The sequence below is a fragment of the Thunnus maccoyii genome, chromosome 4 (genome assembly GCF_910596095.1).
Source record: "Thunnus maccoyii chromosome 4, fThuMac1.1, whole genome shotgun sequence".
Classification (NCBI taxonomy): domain Eukaryota; kingdom Metazoa; phylum Chordata; class Actinopteri; order Scombriformes; family Scombridae; genus Thunnus; species Thunnus maccoyii.
In genome coordinates, this window is record NC_056536.1 from 22,635,378 (window position 1) to 22,652,277 (window position 16,900).

The 16,900-nt window shown below is 41.4% G+C and overlaps 1 protein-coding gene across 5 annotated transcripts in view; it reads right to left on the reverse strand.

Moving 5' to 3' along the window:
- The window catches only part of zmp:0000000926 (ataxin-1-like), an 89,546-nt gene that overhangs the window by 7,975 nt on the left and 64,671 nt on the right, over window positions 1-16,900 (reverse strand). For 2 of the 5 annotated variants that reach the window (XM_042407963.1, XM_042407965.1), the window contains exons 5-6: window positions 10,000-10,145; window positions 1,383-3,691 (exon numbers count right to left, since the gene is read on the reverse strand). The exons of 1 other annotated variant lie outside the window; for it this stretch is intronic. The gene's annotated coding sequence lies outside the window, so the exon portion shown is untranslated. Of the gene's footprint in view, window positions 1-1,382; window positions 3,692-8,740; window positions 8,895-9,999; window positions 10,146-16,900 lie in introns of those variants that run through there. 2 more of the 5 variants (XM_042407964.1, XM_042407967.1) reach the window with 2 other exon arrangements.

Below are 16,900 nucleotides of genomic sequence, written 5' to 3' on the forward strand. Positions count from 1 at the left end.
ACAGGGGGAAAATAGGATTTAATGAAGCAATCAAATCATTATTGGTGACTAATCATAAAAGCAATATTTATGTTCTTTCATATTTCTAAGAGAAATTCAGCCTTGCAAACACAGAGCAAAATGTAGACTCGCATTGACCAGCTGTAAATTAGAAGTTAACCTTGTCTAACTTCTCAACCTCGATGGAATGGAAAGCTAATCAGACTTGGAGGTGTGTGCAGACACATCAGCTAGAAGGCCACATTATAACATTCTCGCAGTGAGGTGACAATTGCCAAGAAAGGCTCCTCTGACATTTAGGAAAACATTACATTTATTTTTCACACTGAATGCTTCTTGAATATGACATGCACTGAGGTTGTGTGGGCCTAGGCACTGCCTGCCGTGTCATTAGTTGTATTTGTGTGGGTTCATTACAAAGTTTCAAAATTAACAGAGTCAAGACTCATGAATAAAAATTTTGTAACATTATAGGTTGAGATGAAACAAATATGTGAGTTTTTTTTTGGACAGTCACATGGAAATTTAATCAATCTTCAAACTTGGCAAACAAAAGTAATAAAAATATCCAGCTGTTCAGCTATAAATTAGAAAACAGTCTTTAAAAAAATGAAATGAATAAAAATCTATTTATTCATAATTGCATTAATTCATATTCAATAAAAAAAAAGTTCAAGAATAGCAGCTTTCTTTCTTATTTATGACAGCTAGTTTACAAACAGGAAATTTTTCATTTTATATTTTTTAAGATTTAAAAACCTTAATGACTGATTTAATTCCAGAGTCAGCAGCAGCAAAAATGCAGCTGCTTTTATCATTATTTTTCTATGATTATATTACACAAAGCAACACACCGGTCATAAGGGGTCAGAGTTAATTTGGCAGTTTAAATTAAACTATCCAACACATGATTATATGAGATAACAACCCGCATAATGAACACATTCTTAACTCATACTATTAAAACTCAAGGTCAGTAAGTTAGTGAGGAAACATACCTCGTATATTAAAATACAAAAAGCAATCAATAGGAAATAAAAAAAATATAATGAAGAAAATAAAATAATTACTTTCCTCTAAAGATCCTTGACTCATCTGCCCTTCAATCAGCATGTAGTACTAATGGATGCATTCATCAGATTGAACAATGTAATTAAATATAATTCTAAAAAAAATCATAACACTTGTCAGTGTTTGGTGTAAATTTACAGTCCAGTCATAGTGAAAGAGAAGGAAATAGAGGAAGGACCAGGTTCATCAAAGGGTGTTTACTACAATATAGAGATGTAGAAATGACTGTTGTGCTCTACTTATACACGCACACTTTGATATTTAGCATATTGAACCCACACACAGACAACCATCAACATGAGCAAACACACCGTGGAGTCACACTGTGCTGTCAATCATTTATGGCACCACTGAGGCATTTGGCGTACACTCTTCCTCCACCTCATGCTTGCTGTTTCTGTCTGTCTCCCGCTCCGGCTTTGCACTAAGTAATCTGTCCATCACACACACACACTCTCTCACACACACACACACACACACACACACACACACACACACACACACAGGGTCAGGCCGAGACAAGAAAGGTCAGATGAGTCAGACTTCACCCAGCAAATCATAGCAGTAGAAGTGTAAAGTAGCAACAGAGGTCAAATACTTCCACAGGTGAGAGTCTGGCAGATATGAGCATGGGGAACTTTCTTTGTCATAGTTTGTAGTCCTTTATTTAAAAAATCAAAATGACATTTTGCATTGTTTTTTATTATTTTCACCCCCCCTTCCTCATGCGTAGCCTTGGATCGGGTGTCTGATCACGTTTCAGGCTGAGTGGGGGATCTATGATGGACGTCTGATGCAGCAGAAATTTGTTGCTGAATGTAACAGATCTGAACAGAGGCGGGAGTAGAGGAGAGGGGGGAGATAGAGGACACGGCAAATAGATAGATAGAAAGCTATAGATAGATAGATAGACAGACAGCAAACTTAGGTAGAGTTGGAGTGATGGAGGGAGGGGGGTGAGGGGGTGAGGAGGGGAGTACTACTAGCCTTGTGTGGTGGCTTACTCTACAAGGAGCCGGGATAAGCTGATAAAAGGACAGGGTGATACGGGCGATAGCTTATTGGGCAAAGGGCCAGGTCAGCCTTCAGGGCCCTGACCCATTCTTCAGCAGGATGAGCCAGCAGCCCTGCCCGCAGCCGGCTCAACCACAACGAGGATGGGCTTATGGCTCAGGAGTTACTATTAACACCCACACACACACACACACACACACACACACACACACACGCACCCAGACACCAAACAAGGTATACTGCATGTACACAATAACATAAACATGCATCCAAAGAGTAATAGAAAGATTTATTCTTTGTGTATGTGTGCACTCATGACAGACTTGCACACATTCCTGTGCCACAAATTGATGAAAGTATCAAGAGTGTCTACCTTAAGTGCAGCAAAAAAAAAAAACAGAATATACCATCCTCTAAAAAGCAGAAATGTAAACAGAATATGCTAAACATTTAAAGTGAAGAGCAGACAGGTAGAGAGTAGAAGTGTGAGTGATGCAGACTACAGGGTGACGCTTGTAATGTATTGCTGGGTTAATCCCTGTGAATCCTAACTGGTACGGCCTAAGGCGGGCTTAGTATAGTTCTGGGAGGAAATCCCCCTGTGTAGTGGTACAGGCCATTAGCCCCTAGGGTATAAATAGGGCAGCTATGGCTCCTTAAGCTGGCTTTTACGCAATATCAGTTAAAAATATGACTTGACTAATTACATGCAGGTCAGCCAGTCAGCAGAAGCAAAAATTCCTCCACCTCGTTCTCCTCTTCCTCTGACCACGGCAGACTACTGCAGTGTCTGTTTCTGTAAATACACACAGACATGTTCTGCACACACGAATGTGCATGCAGAGGTCAGCAGAACAAGTGGAACAGTTAACAGGTATTCTGCAAACCCTGTGGCTGACATTTTCTAAAGCGGGTGTTATGTTGTTGTCATTCATTGACATTTAAGTGACTACTGATGGGAGTTTCATTTTTGCTCTTTTCCACTGTCTGAGTCTGATAATATGCCTCTTATGCGGCATCTGTACCAGATACATTTTCGACCACAAAGAAATGACTTTGGTTTCAATTTGTTGGCATCATATGCATCATAAAGACATAAAAAACATGAAACACGCTATTGGTGAGGTGACAGCAATTCTTATGCAATTGTATTGATGTCACATACTGCTAATGCATAGTCATGCCTTTGTATTTTCATTCCTGCATATAATTATGTTTGTTTTTTTTTTAAATTGGCCTTTTTAATGCTTGGCTTTACAGTCTCATAGGTAGCAGTCCCTCTCACTAGTTTATGACATGATTAGCTCAACTCAGAGCCCTTGATGTGAGTAGTACTCTCATGCTGTGAGATCAGTATCTTACGATGGGGGTGGAGGGTAGAGGAGAGGGGAAAAAAAGAGAGAGAGGGAGAGACTCAGAGAGTAAAAGAAAGTCTAATAGGGAAGAAACAGCTTGGAAGAAAGAGGACAAGTGTGTTTGTGTGTGAAAGAGTGGGGAGATTACTTTTCATTCCAAAGATTTGTTGTTTTTGGCACTGTCCCCTGGCGACTGCCAGTCAAACTGGATTTCTGTTGGTTCTCTGGTTTAGCAGCAAAATGTCAGCAAGCTGTAAGCAAACATAGTGATGACATCTCCATGGAGAGACCATGGCCAGATCTCCCATTGGTAGCTCAAGTGCCATTCATTTTCAGAGAGACTGTCTAGACTGGCTGCACAGATACTGTCTGGAGTACCTTTATCACTGCTGGTATTCAAGGCAACATAGCTATACACTGCTATTATTGCTGTTGCTCTACAACCCCTCCTACACCAAATCTGCTGCCCAGCCACACACAGTCACAGCCATTTACTCAACACATCGCTTATGCTGTTTGTTATAGAGGGTGCTACAAATTATATTAAACAGGATTGAGTGGGCTTAATGCTTGTTTTCAAAATGAAAACGGGGAGTTCCACTTCAGAGAGAACCGCATCACTCTACTACCTGATAATATCTGCCAATAATTACAAAAAAAGAAAAATTTAATTAGATAAAGATGTTTTGCTGAGTGATTTCCATGTTGCACAGGATAGAAAAAAAAAGAAAGAAGAAAGCACTGCAAGGGTAGGGAAGGTAATACACATCCAACTTCAGGACAGGCTGTCAGGACACTATTGATGCTAAAGGCTACAGGATGTCTCAGATGTTACACTTTCTGTATAGTGATACCAACGCCGATACTTTGCAATATATTGTGTTTGTGCAGGTTGGGTCTGTCTGTACGAGGGAGCGGATTAACTTGCATGGGCTCGAGCAGGCAGAGAGGCAGGCCTGGTTGAAAAACTGTGGGTGTAAGCGGTGGGTGGCAGGGTTGAAAGGTCGTTGACCCCTATTGTAGATGAAGTGTGGAGGAGGAGGAGAACATACTGATTGATCGTACACAAGGGTTAGTGAGTCAAGGCCAAAGACAGCAATCTTTACAAACACAAAGTGCGAAGAAAAGACTGAGATAAGCGACAGATTGCACACACAGCTACATGTTTTCATATGCACACACACACACACACACATTCACACACACTGGATCTGAATGTAAATATATCCTATGAAATATAACTTCCCGCACCTTCCTCTCAAGGGACGCCCCGGCCGACAGGTGTGTCTGTCACCTTAAAGTAGTCTGGCACGGTGTCAACTGTATTCAAACACCTGCCTGTGTTTGGGATTATTCATCACACTCCTGGCTCCTCGGCTGAGCTCCCAAGCCAATTCTCATACCCGTCCAACTGTGCTGATCTGGGAACAGCAGGTCCTTTTGACTGACTCAAAAATACCATAAACTGTCCTGATCAGCATGTAGTATGAAGGGAAATTTGTGAAATACAATTTAGCTATAACACTTTCATAAGTTACAAGACAGGGTTAGCATAGATGTGGTGTATTGACACATATTGCTTGATTGTCAGTTCACTTTCAGTGACATTAAGGCTGCACTTAATAATTATTTTCATTATTGATTAAAATTACTTTCTCAATTAATTGATTAGTTGGTCTTTAAAATGTCAAAAAATCATAAATAAATGCTTGTCAGTTCCCAAAAGCCCAAGATGATGTCTTCATTGTTTTCTCAGTCTAAAACCCCAAAATATTCAGTTTAAAGTGATATAATACAGAGAAACCAGTGAATATTTGGCATTTATGCTAAAAAAAGGACCTAAACCATTAATCAAATTATTGTTATCATTATTATCATTATCATAATAGTTACCAATTAATTTTCTTGTTGACTGACTAATTAATTAAATGGCTACATGTGTTTGAAAATGGTAAAGAATGTTGATCACTGTTTCCCAAAGCCTAAAATGCAACCAAAAAATTGTTTTGTCCCAACCAACAGTTCACAACCCAAAGATATTCAGTTTACTATCATAGGAGACCAAAGAAAGAATAAAATATGCAAATTCAAGATGCTGGAACCAAAGAATTTTAGAATTTTTTCTTTAAAAAAAAAAAAGACTCAAAACAATGAATCAGTTGTCAAAATAGTTGGTGATTAATTTTCTGATGATCGATTAATTAATTAACTAATTGCTGTAGCTCTAAATGACATGAAATAAAAATTTAGATTTTCTTCCAGGTTTATCAGCTGTAAATCATTTTTCCCCCCTCTAACAGGTTCCCAAATTTAAGACAAAATTATAAGAGCTGAACCTGTTAACATGCAAAGACATGCACGTCAGCGTTTGACGATAAGGTGTGACTGTGAGTGACAGTGAGTGATTATCCATCACACATGCTGCGATGAACTGGTGAGTGTTTCCCTCCCCTCTGAGACCCTGAAGAGGGTAAAGAACAGGGTGGTAAATAAAATGAATACTAGAATAAGGTTATGTGGGGTTATGTAGCCTCGAATACCTGCTAGTTTGCTGCGCCCACAAAAGGTTTCAGTGGGTGGCAGACTGGAATTTTCCCAGAGCAAACATATAACATACAATCCTTAAAACAGTCATACATGCGTAACACAAATGAAGGGATTCATTTTTATCATGTAAATGCTTAATCTTTGCATGAATGTACACTTCACTCTATAAGTTTTCCCACTGTCTCTCTTTCACTTTCAGTCCCCCTACCCACCCCACCCACTCTCTGTCTTCCTCTGTCTTTCCCTCTCACTCATCTGGCTGGCTGTTTGAGAGCACACACTCAACGTGGGTGAGAGTGCTAGAGTAGAGTATATGACTGTCAACACAAGGTGCAGGGTGTGTGTGTGTGTGTGTGTGTGTGTGTGTGTGTGTCTGCCTGTCTGTGTGGTACTGTAGGTGGAGAGGCACAGCAGGGCGTGAAGGAGCGCTGTGATAATGACAGGCCATGCATTATATAACATGCAGATTGCATAAGGAGAAGATTATTTTAGGTCCAGATATTGAGGATGTATAAGTAATTTTTTTACGTGGGTGTACAGCACTATACGTGCCGCTAAGTGCATCGATTTGTATAAAAACTGTTCTCTGAAATGTTCGTTTTTGTGGTTTCTTTCGAGGAGAGTGTGGGTGTAAGTAAACTAAAGTGTATTATGTGTTTGTAAGAAGGGGGCATGAATGTTTTCAGATTTCTTTCATAGCTATCTGCATATCAAAACAAGTATGTGGGAATGTTGGCACATTTGTGTACAGTGTGCATAAGGGTGTCTTTATTGCAGGCTCCCACTCATTATCACTTTTAGACATCAGAGGGATCCACTTGAAAAGGGCTGATTCTCCTTGTTGGATGGAAACCTTGTAAGTTTCAGTTTTGATGATTTTCATGTTCGAGCTTGCGTCAACAAAACGTGTTCCTCTACGGACTGAACTGGAGTTTTACGACTCTCTCTCAGTCACTCGCGGTCCTATAGGATGTGTTGTGTGGAGTCATAGAAGTGAGGCAGAGCAGATAGAGTCTCCGTATGCCACTGCCTCCTCTGTGCGCCTCGCTCCATGCATGAGTGTGCCCCTGTAAAAATAGAACTCTTAAAGGGCCAGCAGCCACTCAACCTTCTCCCACAAGAGGCCTGTTCTGCTCTTCAGGGTGGCACAACTCTAAGAAACATGGGATGGGAGAACATGCCGTATCTCTCATTCAGCCCACAGAGACGAGCTGATTTCATTTCCCCAAAGGATACAGAAACATATCTACATTCAGTTTTTCTTTGTCATCTTTACATCATTCACAAGAGCACTTTTTCCTGGTACAGTCGCATAGCAGGAGTCATAAAATAAAGCTCCAAGCTTCCTCTTAGCAATTACTATAACACAGATATTAAACACAGATCTGGCTTACCTGACTACAGCTAAAGCCCCACCTTGGCACAAACTTTCACTGATAGGCTACACCAGAGAGTCCTTTGTTCAACAAGCTAGTGACAAATCCAACATCAAAAACCAACAGATGAGGCACATTTATCTTCTCTCAGAACAAGCATTTCTGGAAGCAATCTCTCAGTGTCATACGACTTCCTGTGCACTCGTCCTCATAATTGAAATAAGTGAATTAAGTCAGCAGGGACAAATGTACATCTTGCTTGAAAGACATCTATAGCTGAGAACTGTTTGAACCTGTGAAATGTTCCTATATGCAGCATTTGGGATATCACTGAAGCAGAAGGACAGCGCCTGCCGTAACAGAAATAGACATACAGAAATCATAATCGTGCACACTGGCGTACTATTTCTCCATGGAGAATGGTGAGAAATGAGGCGGTTATTGAGTGGAGTCAGTAGCGGCACCACAAACGCAGCTCTGTATTCTCAATAGGGGGGGATGCAGGGAACGGATGAATTTAAAGTCTTTGAACGAGCAGAGTTACAAGGTTGTGATTAAAAATTAACGGTGACACTGGAAGTTCTCCCAGTGAATGTTTTCTTACTGGTACTGGCACTGGTTGAATAAGAAGTTAGATTACAAATGCACCTGAACACCTGCACACCCTCGCTTTGACAGTGTGAGATCTTTTCCCAGACTTGCCCCCAACATCTGCGCCTCCTATTTTCTCTCTCCTCCTACCTCATTCTGTCTCTTTCCAAATTTTACCCGACTCGACTATAACCCCACCCTCATCACTCTAATATCTGTCCCTCCCAGTTTAAATGGGCTCCTCTAGGGCCCCTGGCTATCTCTGGACCAGGGCTATTTAAGCCCACTGCTCTAATTCTGAAAGTCCTGATCTGCCGTCAGGCTGAGTGATGAACCTCCAACTCTCTCTGTCTGTCTGTCTTTCTGTCTCTGTCTTCCTCACACACTCCTTCTCTCTGGATCAGTCACACTCTTGTTCACACTCTCTCTGTTATTCTCCTCCACGCGCCCAAACACCCCCACACACAGGTGCCGACTTACATGAGTGTATACCACACTCTCATTCACACACACACACATACACACACACACACACACGCACACACATTTCAAACATATTCTCTCCCTATAATTAACCCCACTCACTTTCAGGATGACTTGTACGTACAGCAACTCCTAAACCTGCTTCCTCAGAGCATTTCAGAACACACACACACACACACACACAGACACCACGCTCTGTTTATCCCTTCATTCAAAGTTCATAACACACCTGCGCTCCCTCTCTCTTACACACACACCAACACACACACACACTCAAGAAGAGGAAGCGGCGTGGTCACATACCTCAGCGGGTGCCTTTGCGTAGCAGGTAGCAGAGAGTCTACTCATTGGATCAGGCAGCAGCAGCAGCAAGCACGTAGGAATATCCAGTTTTGAGACTGCGAGTCTCTTCCTCTTCTCTACTGCTCAGCCTTCCCTCCCTTCATCCTATTCCTGCCTCTCCTCCTTCTCACTCTCTAAACGCCTCTTTGCTCTCTCTCTCTCTCACTCTATCTCCCGGTGAGAGCGCTCTCTTTCTCTCTCTCCTCAGCTTGCCTGATCTCTCCAACCCCCTCCCTCCTTCTCTCTCTCTCTCTCTCTCTTCTTCCCTCTAACTGACACACACCTTCTATCTCACCCTTACAACTTCAATCTACACTCATCCTTCCTAGTAAGTCTCTCTGACACACAGTGACACATGATAACTTTTTCTTTCCCCTACCTAATATGCTCTCTCTCTCTCTCTCTCTCTCTCTGGGAGTGTATAATTAGACAGAGCTCAGTGGTAATACAGTCAGGCTCATTGTGGGAGCCTTAGCATTGCTGCTCATGTTTGGCTGATAGCCCAGCGGCTTCACTCATTAACCTCCCTCGAGCTGCAGAATGGACCAGCCCACAGCTCATGCTATTTGCTGCAACACCTCAGCCTCTTAGCCCATCAGCCAATAGCAGCCCATGGGGATGAAAGGAAAGGTGCGCTTGCCGGGAACACAGTAGGCCTACTGTAGGTGCGAGAGCTAAACATAATCACTAAGTATTGACATGTTACAGCAGGTGAAGTGCCAGCTAATCAAATCTGACACATTGAGAATTTCATCACAGTCATGACAAGTCAGTTCTTTTTTAGCTTAATCACTTGTTCATGATCCGCGTGCAGTGGCATCATGTGCTTTTCTTTCAAGCATGAAACCACAAAAGACCACTCACACATCTTATTGTGAAAGCACTGCAAGGTTTGTCCTATGTAATGTGGCAATAAGTCATATGCTCTGTTTACTGTACTGCGTGCCCCAGTTCCCATCACATATGCCTTCGTCTGAAACCCTTGAGGGAAGTTTCATTTATCTAAATGAGACAACTGAGAAGGAAAACGATCATTACATTTTGAACAATTATAGTTTTATATCAGATTGGATTATCATTAAAATGCTTATTGGAATTAAATCACACGCTCTCTGAATTAACCAGCATTTATGTTCAAAATCCCAATTTTCTTACTAGAAAAACAACTCATTTGTATGTCTTAAAATACACCTGGCTGAGTACCGTTACTATCCTTTTACCTTTGTCATCATGGCCAAACATTTGACTCAGGGCCAGAGCTGGAACTGTCAGGACAGGCCAGGCCAGGTCACATGAGCAGCTTACATGGCTAGGATCTCTCTGAAGTGCAATGTCAATGGGAGTTGGAATCTACGACCTGCACCTGCTGAGTTGAAAGTGAAGGGAGAGCTTAGTTGAGATTCCACATTTGCTTGTGATCACAGTCCACCCTGCTGGATCCCGCAATTATCCATTTTACTACTAAAACTGGCAAGTTTCTTGAGTTTGTTTTATTATATTTTTGTCCTATCAGGTGTAACCTGTAAATCCTGGGCATGGAAAAATTTAATAAATATATTATATTTAATCATAAGTATGTATTGCTTGGTAGAGGCAGCTGCCATGGACCTTACACATACTTATATATTGTTCATCTTTATAACCATGAGTCAAACACTATTGCTGATTCATCCAAGTGAGAACACATCAAAATGACTAAAGCCTTCTAAAAATTATGTCCAAATTTGGTGACTAGGTGACTGAAACAAAAGTAATCCCTCATAAGAAGAAAAAATTAAATAAAAGAACAAAGAAAGAAAAAGCAGTGTATCAGTCAGGAAACATGTTCACACTCAATTAAAACAGTAAAGAAAATACAGTGCTTTAAACACAACAATTAAAGTGTTAATTATTAAACAGCCAAGGGTTTTAAAATCACTTATATTTCCTCACATTTGTACATCTGTATTTCATATTTTTTTGTGCTTTCACCTACATTACCAGGCTCAACTGGGTAACTCCTAAAATAAATATGATAATCCATTCACCCAAATGAGAGTGAAGTCATGATTCCAGCTACATTAGTGCCTTATAACCGACATAGATCATATTCTCTTTTAATCAGTCTAATAATAGTCAGAGCTATCATAAGCTATTATATCCACCTTTAGATTCAGAGTCATTTAAAACACAAGCTTCGACTTTACAGATATTTTTACAGATGTTTAAATATGTTTTTATGTGCGAGAGGAGATTAGTTTTTGTAGCGTCAGCCAAACATTTTCACTGAACTTAAAAAAACTGAATATCAAAGTTATTTTAATAAAGGTCATCACTGATTTCATGTCAAGCAAGCATTATCTTTTGAAAGTTTCTGTATGACTGGAGCCCGGGAGTAGGAGGGAGATTGTGATCAAACAACCAGAGAGAGTGGGAGGGTGTGACTACAGCACTAATCGAGAGATCACATGGGGTGTGTGTGTGTGTGTGTGTGTGTGCGCGTGTGTGTGTTGTGTGTGTGTGTGAGTTCACATGCGTGCATGTATCTTTTGCTCTTGTGATCATTAGGCACCTCACAGGCCAAACGTCTTAGTATCATTTCCTCTCTCCTTCTTTCTCTCCCATTCTCACTTCTGCATTCACACTACAACATCCTATAAACACTGATGTAAATAGGACTGGGAAAAAACATTACTGTGTTCACCAAGTGAAAATTTGTTTAACATTTGAAAAAATACAATTCTGAAAAGTTAACACTATTTTCACTTGAACTTGGGACTAAACATTTTGACCTTTGTGTTACTTCCGCTCAGTCATGATACAGCTTACTCTGAGTGGCAGTAAAGATAACTCACTTTACTGACATACAAACATACTATATAACAATGTACGGCCCAGCTCTGATGATAAAATCAGCACAGAAATAAAAGACAAAATGTGACCCCATGAGGATGTTATCTGGCAGTTAGGAAAATGACGCACAGTTCCAGTTGAATATGTTGTGCTCATCATACATTCAGTAAATAAACAAAGATTTTATGATATTATCAGTATCAGTCATGTATAGTAAGTGGATGCATGTGTGTATAGTGTGTTGTAAGGTAAAATGGACCAATCAGAGAATTTCAATCAAATAACCAGGCAAAGTACAAATGCCAACAGACTGATCAGGCACTGTCACACAGTCAGGCACAGTAATACACAGCAGGGGTTTCAAGACTCTCTGAGTGAAACTTAAACAGTTTGATCCTTAAATCGGTGTGTTTGGAGGAAATCCAGCACCTCAGTTTCTGATTCTACGGAGGCCTGCTGAGCTCACAAGAGTGTGAAGGCTAATAAAAGACTGTAATCCATTGAGGAAAAAAAAAAGGTAGCTGAGCTTATAAAGGCATAGTGAGTAAGTGGCAGTTCCTTGGGAATCTCTCACAAACTGAGAAAAAGAGCCAATCACATGGTGGCAAGACACAAACCCGTGATTCCTGCCTGCAAACACACACTCAGCAGTGACAAAGCCAAAGAGAGACACTTTCACAACTCTGTGTGTGTGTTATGTGCTTTTGTAATATGCATGTGTATGCTTGTAGGTGTATGAGCATGAGCACACCGCGTGTATGTGTGTGTGTTTGTGTGAAAGTGACTCACCCCGTGTCAGTTACTCCTCTACTAAAGTGTCCTTTCCTTTTTTACTTCACACCTCTCCAGTTTGCTATTTTTGGGCCATGTTAGCAGAACTAGTAGTATCCAGCAGATCACACATACACATATGCACACACAGACACACACACTCGCTACAACATGCGAAACCCATTGGGAGTGTTTTGGATGAGCGAGAGGATACGTGCATCTTTTATGGTGCACTGGTACAACGGCTGATTCGGTGGAGCGGACAGAAATATCCAGGGTTACTCGCAAAGTGAAAAATATCATATTGCATAAGATGGTGAAAGGACCTGACCACGTAAATGCAACAGTAGCTCTCTCCCACAAAGGCACACACACACACACACACACACACACACACACACACACACACACACACACACACACACACACACACACACACACACACACACACACATACACACACTGTGATGTCCTAATAGTGTCCTGCAGGCAGGCGGGCCGGGGTAGAGAAACTGGAGCTGAAGCAGAGTGCTGACTCAGGGAACAAACCAGTGAGAGAGAGAGAGAGAGAGTGTGTTTGTGAGAGAGAGAGGAGGACATTGTGCTGCACAGAGGCCTCACAACTTGCGTGTGCAAACCAGAATGTCCCAACCACCACTCTTCACACTTTATGTTGTTTTACCCGCCACTTTGATGTAAAGGCTAATGCTGACTGCTGCTGTGACAACGGAACCCAAAACCAAAGTCTTACTCTTGTAAGAATTCCATTGAGAAAAAGGAGAAGTAGAAAGAAGAAGTTTATCTTGGTTGTATTATTTCACTTGTCATTTGTTCTTCTCAGTAGTTTTTTTTTTCAGTGCTGTGACTTAACTGCTAACAACATGTCTGATCATCTAACCGCTTGTGTTTCTTGCCTTGGGCTTGGAAACTTGCCTCGTAGTGTTGTGTCTGTGTTTCCAGATCTCACTAATTACTTTGGTGAGAACAATGTTACAATAACTAATAGAACTGATGGGGGCTATGAAAAGAAATCCTGAGGTTTCCCTTTAACTTCTACATTAAAGGATAATTCACAAAGTCAATTGCAGCAACAATGCTATAAAGAAGTCAGAAGACGGTGCAAGAAATGCGAGCAGTCAGATGATCATGGTGTAAACAAACCTCCAAAAAAAGGCAAATGGTAAAGTTATTACCCAAACTGTCCACTGTAAACACCATCAGTTTACAGACCGACTCCCTGGCTCGACTTTGACCGACCATAGTTTACAGCAATTACTTTGGTGAATAAAATGTTATCATAATAAATAGAAATGATGACCAGAGCTTTGAAAATCTCACGATTCAAGTTGTTATTGAATTATCCTTTAACTTCTGGCAGTGTCTGAAATGTTAAAATCTTAATACAAGGGTTTGGATGTGTGTGTCGGTGTGTGTGTATGCCTGAACACGAGGTACAGTATGTGTGGGTATGTGAGTACTGCATGTGTAATGTGATGTATATAGACTATGCTCTAAACAGAAGAGCGGCAAGTCAGCAACATCCAGTTGGTTTTGGTTTACCCTCAGATTTCACTCCTCCCGTTTCTCTCTCTCTTTCCCTTCCTCTCTCTTTCTCTTCCTCTCTCTCCCCTTACTCGTCCCCTTGTTGTCTCCCTCTGTCTTTCCTGCTTCATTATTTGTCCTTTCTCTCCGGCTAAAAATACTTGCTGTCCTGTCACTATAACAGATCACCTCAGAGGAAATTTGCTGCCAGCAGTGGACAGTGTTTGATACAGCAGCAACACCACCCACTACAAACACACACACACATGCCATAAGCCTCGGATCATAATGGTGTCAGTAGATTAGTATTTGTGACTGTGGACTGATACATAAAGTGTGTTTGTGTGTGTGTGTGTGTGTGTGTGTGTGTTAGACAAACAGGTGCAGTAACCTCAAGAGGCTGACTGAGCTGTTGGAGGGTTGACAATGTAGGTGCAATTGTTACATTAGGTCACAGCAGTCTGGAATAACAGATACTATCTCACTTACACACACACACACACACACACACACACACAAAGGCTTGCACCTGTGCTTTGGTGTTCAAAATAACAGGAATATATTGTGTGAGAGAACTACTCGGCAGTGGGAAGCAGACAAAGAAAATATGTGTGAGCAAATATCCACAAGGGTATGTGTGAAAATGGGTTTTTATGCAGGAGAGAGAAAGAGAGAGTGCGAAGAAGAGAATATGGGGTTGACAGGCCACTCTTGTGACTCGTAAGAAAATTAAATAAACAACAACTTCTCACTCGCACTTTCACACTTGATGTGCAACTCAACCGAGTCTGTCGGAGACGGTGAGAGGTGTCACTGTTTGGTGCTCAGGAGAATTTTCCTTCGTGTCTCCTGTTCCCATGGCAACTGAACAGTGACTTGTGGTGACCCGCGAAGACTGGAGTGGGACAGAGGTGAAGCTGTCATTTAGCACAGGTCAGTGCGTGAATATTATTGCATTCATCACTTCGTGCGGGTCATTCTGTTGAGGTCGACAATCAACCTTGAAGATACAGATACACTGATTCGCTATGGATCAACCACAGCACAACACGTGAACCTGTATACTATAAATGGATTCATGTGTCAGTTTATGATCATGAATGCAAAGGTGTTAAGACTATTAATTAATTTTTTTTAGAGTGATATGTTTTCATTGCAGTTGTTGTACGTTATATTTGTTTTATGCATTTAGGGCTGCCAGCCTCTTTCGTTTTCTTTCTTTCCCCCATCTCTCCATCGATCTGTGTGTGTGTGTGTGTGTGTGTGTGTGCGCGCATGTGTGTAAAAGCCCCGCTACCTGTATTTCAACAGGCCCTGTTGTCTCATTATCAGAGTGACATTTGTGCAGTCCTGCGGAGCCATCTGGATGCGTCCCACACACATGTGAGAGAAACCAGCCTGGGTTTGGATCTGACTCACATCAAACAGCCTCTCTGCCCACACACACACACACACTAATGCACACACACACACACATACACACACACACGCTAACACACAAACACCAAATACAAACGGCACAAATAGAGCAGTTTCCAGAAGCAAATATCTGACATTTAACGAATAGTGAGGTGACACAGAGATTGAGACAAAGATTTCAACAGACGCTTTTCACAGTTCTTAACAGTTGCAGACTTTCCAATCACAACAACAGAGGCTCACTGAAAACAGCTGCAAATAATCCTCTGGACAGGTGTAAAGAAAACACGGATAGTGGTAGATCTCTGCACTACACCAATCTTAATGTGTGCATAAGCACATGTATATTTATGGGACAGCCCCGAAATGAATATGAATTGTGTTTTAGTGCCACAAGTTGGAGTTGTGAAACTGCGTGTTTGGCTCACTGAAAAGCTCTCAATGCCACAGAAGAAGATGAACATCAGCTTGAGGTAATGGGCTGTTTGATTGTCCAGGAAAGTCCCAAAAATGAAAATGTGATCAAACTCTACTTTTAGTTTCAACAAGATAAAATTATTACAGTAACAAATAATATGGTATCAGAATGAACAAAGCATCAATCAGAGAGTTCTGAAGATGGCACTATGAATTTCTACAAGTAATAACTGCATATATTGAGTACAGTAAAACCAGCATCAAACATTCTTTGTAATTAAACACTGTTTTGTTGTGATGATCATGTAGTTCTAAATTCCTAGAATCACTACTGAATTTACCTCAGAAAATCTGTTTGTGGTCTGATATGTGTAACATACTATACAGTAGTTATTAAGAGTGAAGAAGACAGACAAAGGGCTTGTGTGAGTCAAACATTGACTAGATTGAAGTTTTAATTCTAAAATGCTGCATCTGGACCAATTTTATATCCTGGTTTCAGAGCAAGCTGTAACCTGCTGAGGGGACGCTATGACTGTCGCTCGACATTTGTGAAAAGACCAAATGCAGTTTCGCTATGACTGTATCGGCGCAACGAGCCATAGAAAAACACAAGTGCACACAGAAGTGTACCAAGGGACTACAACGTTACCATACTGAGTCATTATCAAATAAATGCTATTGGTGTGAGAAAGGTGCATGCACACGTAAAGACTTCTCTCTCTAAGGCTCTCTGCGAGGAAATCCTGGGCCTCGAGAGTCCATTACCTGAGTCACTCTGTGCATGCAAGTTGCCGAATGCCACTGTGATGTTCACTGACATGCTAAAGCTCTGCTGCATGCAAGGTTGGCCTCTCTCTATCCCCTTCATCTCTCTCTCTCTCTTTCCCTCCTACCTTCTCTCATCTATAATTGATTGCTCCCACTGTACCAACTTCATTTGCTGGCTGTGAATAATGAATGAGACACGGAGTGGAGGCGCTTTTTCCTCTCCGCTGGTTTGATACCCGATTAGCGGTTTACAGTGTATCTGTGCTATCCATGACCAGGCCTGGGGTTCCCAACGTGTGCCACCAAGTGAAGAAACCCTGCCAACAAGGCTGCTCTGCCTGAGGGAGAAAAGGCATGACAGCGTGAAAA